Raw genomic sequence first — 5,975 nt, 5'->3', positions numbered from 1 at the left:
AGCCCAGGCAGGAAAGTCCGTGAGACTTTTATCTATAATAAACTACTCTGAAAAAGCCAGAAATGGTGCTGTGGCTCAAGTGGTAGAGCACTAACATTGAGCACTGAGAGGCTCAGAAACAGCAACCAGGCCCTGAGTTCAAACCACAGGACCAGCAAAATAATAATAATAAATAAGTCAAGCACTGTTTCTAAAACTTATATTCCTAACTACTCAGGAGTTTGAGATCTAAGGATTTTGATTCAAAGCCAGCTTGGGCAGAAAGGTCCATGAAAATTTATCTCCAATTAACCAGCAAAAAAATAAAGGTGGGGCTGTGGCTCAAGTGGTAGAACACCAGCCTTATGAGGAAAAGCCAAGCCCACATCCTGAGTTCAAGTCCTAGTTTAAAACACACACACACATACACACACACACACACACACACACACACACACACACACACACACACTAACCCAAGCTATTTAATTGCAAACCTAAGAAACATTGGGTTTTCTTTTCTATGCTTTTGTGAAACAGAGTTATTTAAGAAGATGGGGGAGACCTAACCTATTGTTCCAGGCAACAAGAAAATGATGGAAACACTGACAGAGTCAAGAGTCCACCTACTAAGGTTGAAATGGATATTTTAGTGACAGGGCTGCCCATGTACACTAGCTGTTGTTTTTTTGCATTTTGTTCAAATAAATAATTTGTTTTGGAATTTCCAAGGTTGGTTTCAATGTGTTAAGACATAAGAAAAACGTCTCAACTTTCTTGAACATACTTGGAGGGGTTTTCTCTGACTTACTGTACAACTTGTCATTGTTGGGGACAATTTTAGATCTCCAGAAATGGTGTTTACTGTGAATATAACCATATGGCTAGGTGAAGTGAGTTGGTGAAAACACTGTTTAGGGTAGGAGTCAGGATAGGAGGGGCAGAATTGATTGACTTTCTATAGTTACTTGCTGTTTAAAGGGTCTTGATATGACTGCGATCAGTCATCTAGTGAAGGAAAGATAGGGAAACATTTTTAAAGACTTAGGACCATCAAAAAAAATTTTAATGACATATTAGCAGAATGTATGAGTGCTTTAAAAGCTCAAACATTTGCTTACTCTAACTACTTAAAACTATTGCAATCAAAATAAAAACTGTAGGGCTGGGGATATAGCCTAGTGGCAAGAGTGCCTGCCTCATATACATGAGGCCCTAGGTTCGATTCCCCAGCACCACATATACAGAAAACGGCCAGAAGCGGCGCTGTGGCTCAAGTGGCAGAGTGCTAGCCTTGAGCGGGAAGAAGCCAGGGACAGTGCTCAGGCCCTGAGTCGAAGGCCCAGGACTGGCCAAAGAAAAAAAATAAAAACTGTAGCAATGAATATAATTTATGAAAACTGAGGTAAAGTATGACAATTAATATTGCAAAGGTATATTCTTGAAGAATTAACTTTATAGAGTAAGGGCAATAATTTTAGTTTAATATATTTGTTAGAAAAATGGAGAAGAAAGGAAAGAAACAGACAGGACACCATCTTCCATGGGCTGGGACTGCTCATTGAGGAACAGTGGTCAGGGGATGGGGCGAGGAGGGGGGAAGCACAGCCTTCCTGCCAGCTTCTTGGAGGCTGGTGGATGGGGGGTCAGAGTCAAGGGTTCTATGGAATCTGTGCAAGGAGACAGAGGTCACTTGAGTTTAGAATGGGGGGGTGGGGGTGACTGCAGGTGTGGTCAGAGAATAGGGTAAGTATTCCCGTATCCGAGGTCCAAGCTTTTTAAATGTTCAAACAGCTCTACATCTGTCTTGCCTAGACAGTTTGACCCTCACAGGGTCCAGTTCTGTCTTCTATCCTCTTAACCCTTTCCTGACCTCACAGAAATCTGAAACTTAGGAAGGAAAGATGTTACCACCCACACAATCCTGGCTCCTGCTCTTCAGACTCTCGGCCTATGGCTGTGACTTTGAGGGACCAGTCACCGAGTTTCCTTATGGCATGAAAATTCTGTTGAGACCAAAGTATTTTTTCAAAATTATTTAAGTAATTACTTAAGTAAAATAAATTGATTAAATTTACATAAGTCAGGTAAAGAATAGATTTCTTTTTGGATAATGTCACCCCTTCTTTTGCTCTGTCTTTGTTTCCCCCATCCCCACCCACAGTTGTCTAGTTCATTTTCAACATAGTGTCTAGTAAGTACGATTGCTGCATTTGTTCCTTTGTCCCTCCATTTCTATGTCCTCTCTTATCATGTCAAAGACAGATAAATGAACAAATAAGACAAAAAGAAAAGAAAACAAAAACAGCAATGAAGAAAAAAGTCTGTTTCCATTTTCTGGAGTTCATTTTAATAAATATTATTTTATGTGATCAAATGGACATAGGCATTGTGCCTTTGTATTCATAGCCAAAGATTTATAAAGATTTCCAGCAAAGTGACACTTCTGGTTTAAATATAAAAAAGGACATGGCTGGGGGCTGGGAATATGGTTTGTGGTAAAGTGCTCACATCATATACATGAAGCCCTGGGTTTGATTCATCAGCCCCACATATATAGAAAAAGCCAGAAGTGGCCCTATGGCTCAAGTGGTAGAATGCTAGCCTTGAGCACAAGAAGCTCTGGGATAGTACTGAGGCCCTGAGTTCAAGCCCCAGGACTGGCAAAAAAAAAAAAAAATTAAAAGCAGTAGAGTAAGTAAGTAACGGATAAAATAGCTGCCTTACAGAAGATCACATTTTGTTGTGGTTGTTTTTTTTTTGTTTGTTTTGTTTTTGTTTTTTGGTGTGCCAGTACTGGGGCTTGAATTCAAGTCCTCCTGCTCTTAGCTTTTTCTTCTCCAGCTAGCACTCTACCACTTGAACCACCCTATCCTGGCTTGTGGTAATTAGAGATGAGAATCTCACAGACTTTTCTGCTCTGGTTGACTTCAAACCTTGATCCTCAATGGAGGTGTGGCTCAAGTGGAAGAGGGCCAGCTGTTAGCATGTCCTCCCGTATTTTGGGTTTACTGCCTCTATCTTAGTTCCTCTGCCTTTTCCCTGAAATCAGATGACCAGTCCCGGCCTGGCCAAAATTGTTAACCACCCCAGTCCCAAAACTACATGTTCCACTACCCTCCAGCTGCATCAACGGAGTGCTGTCTGCACAGGTATGCCCAGCTGCGGAGTACTTCCTGCTTTCAGCAAAAATGTCCACCTCCCTGGCACTGTATAATTAAACCTCCTTCTCAAGGACAGGAAGCTCCTCTACATTTCAAGAAAGCTAGCCTGTCAGCCCCTGTTGACAACAAACACTTTCTGTGTGGTCTTCAGAGATGGGTGCTTACATCAGCCTTGAGCAAAGAAGCTAACGGACAGCATCCAGGCCTTGGTGCATGCCCTAGGACTGGAACAACAACAAAGAACATCACCTTCACCTAAGTACTTCCCTTTGTTCTGACACCAGCACATTACATTGCTTCATCCATTGGTCTGAGAGATTTCCAGGCTGTCCTGCTAAACTTGGATAATTAATATCTGGACTTCCTTTTAAACTAAGGATGGATTTTGCCACATGCTCCCTTCAAGACAGATGTGTATCCTCCATACATATTATAATCACTTTTTGTGCCCAGTGGAGTCAAGCATCTTTTTAGGACTTCCTGGCTCTTTTCTACACATGCTAATTAGCAAGGCAAGAGGGCAAAGTCAGAGGAGCAGCACAAAATTCTCCCCCATCCCCTTCCTTCCAATTAAATATTGAAGCTTATGAGGGGTCATGAGGCTTAAAACCACAATAGGGCTTATGTGCTTTTAATCCAGATATTTCCCAATGAAGTGTTTGTTTCTAAACTCCTGGCTGCTATTTCCCATAGCTCACATTACTTGATCTGTCCTGCCTTGCTGACACACCAAAGATCACAATTAAAGTAGCTTGTGACCTACAACTGTGCAGAGCCTTGGTTTCCCCATTTGTTAAATGACAAAGAACTAGGCCTGCCTGATGGGTTGCGAGAATTATCTGAGAAATTACTTGTGCATCCCTTGTGAGTCCCAGCATGAGGGACACTGGGCCAGGAAGCGCTGTAGTACATATTTCACACATATGTTTGTGGTAGCTAGCCTGAAAACAAACCTGCTGATAGCACCCTGCACACAAGACCCTCCCAGACAATGCCATTAGCTGTCACCACCAAACTGGCCATGGGCACCTCTCAGCATGGAAGTCTAATGTGGTATCTACCTGATGAGGGGAGAGTAATGGAGGGATAGGATCATCACAGGAAATTTGTGCATGCTAGCCTCTGAGGTAGGATTGGGCTCCCCCATACCACAACTTGGAAATGGAGTTGCCAAAACCCATCCTGGATAATAAGCTGTAGTAGATGTGGGGTTTGAGTCAGGTCTTTCAGATCCAAAGGTACAAGGACCTACCTTCCTCCTGAATTTGTCCAACTTGAAGATTCTAGTATGCTTGGCAGAACGGTGTAAATAGGACTGTCCAGTGGCTCCTGCCTATAATCCCAGCTACTCAGGAGGTTGACCTCCTCAGGAGATTGCAATTTGAAATCAGCCCACACACAAAAGTGTGAGATTCAGTTTCCAAAATAACCAGCAAAAAAGTCTGACTAGAGGTGTGGCTCAAGTGGTAGAGTACTTGCCTAGCAAATTTAAGGCTCTTGAGTTCAAATCCTCAAACAAAACAAGAACAATGGAAACTCAATATCAAAACCAAAAATACTGTAGATGGGAACACTTACAATATTCAAATACTACAGAATAATAATTTCGTATTGTTCAAGAAGGTTCTAGAATTCTAATTCTAAGATGCTACTTCTAAACAGAGTGTGACCACAATAATAATAATAAAAAAAAAGATGACAAAGATGATGATGACAACAAAGGAGGAGGAGGAGGCAGAGGAACAGTGGAGCCAGATGCTGGCAGATCATGCCTGTAATCCTAGCTCCTAGGGAGGCTAGGATCTGAGGATCCTGGTTCAAAGCCAGCCTGGGCAAGAAAATCCACGAATCTCTTACCTACAGTTAAGCACCGAAAAGCCAGAAGTGGGCCTGTGGTTCAAATGGGAGAGTGTTAGACTTGGGCACCAAGGTGCAGGGACAGCACCAACACCTGAGGTCAAGCCCCAGGACTGACACACGCACACACACACAAAGTTCAGTGGAAAAAACTCAAGATCACAAACAGAGATTGTCTAGGGGAATGGAAGGGGAGAGAAGTAAGTAAGCTAGGTAACTTTGGAAGAGAGAATTTTGAGAGAACTCACTTCAAATAGGTGTTAAGTGGTAAGCACAGACATAATGCTTCTCAGGGGTTAATAAACCTTATTTTTAACTCCTATTTTTCTTTTCCTGGGCCTTTGAAACCTTGTCATATCAAGCTTGGATCAGGTAGCTCACACCTGTAATCCTAGCTACTAGCTACTTGGAAGGCTGGGAGTTGAGAACCACACTTCAAAGCCAGTGCAAGCAGGAAAGTTCCTGAGATGCTTATTTCCAAGTAACCAGCAAAAGGCTAGAAGTGGAGCTGTGGCTTAAATGGTAATGAGCCAACCTTGAGCAATAAAAGCTCAGGCCTACTACTGTGGCCCTGAGTTTAAGCCCCAGTACTGGCACACACAAAAATTGTCACTGGGGGCGTGCCTCAGCAGTAGAGCACTTGCTTAGAATATGTGAAGCCCTGGATTCAGTCCACAACACTGGAAAAATGAATGAACAAGTAAAAAAGAATTGTAATGTCAATCCCCGAAATGCGTGAGACTAAACGTGAACCATTCTTAGTGTGCTTAATAAATCTCTGTGCTTATTGCTCCTCACTGTTCTGCTTACTTATTGTTATTATAAAGGTGATATACAAAGGAGTTACAATTACATAAGTCAGGTAATGAATACATTTCTTTTTGCATAATATTACCCCTTCCCTCACTCTCTCCTAGTTTTTCCCTCCTGTTCCCACCCACAAGTTGTGTACTTCATTTTCAATAAATTGTCTAC

The sequence above is a fragment of the Perognathus longimembris genome, chromosome 18 (assembly GCF_023159225.1).
Source record: "Perognathus longimembris pacificus isolate PPM17 chromosome 18, ASM2315922v1, whole genome shotgun sequence".
Taxonomy (NCBI): Eukaryota; Metazoa; Chordata; class Mammalia; order Rodentia; family Heteromyidae; genus Perognathus; species Perognathus longimembris.
This window is presented reverse-complemented; position numbering follows the sequence as displayed.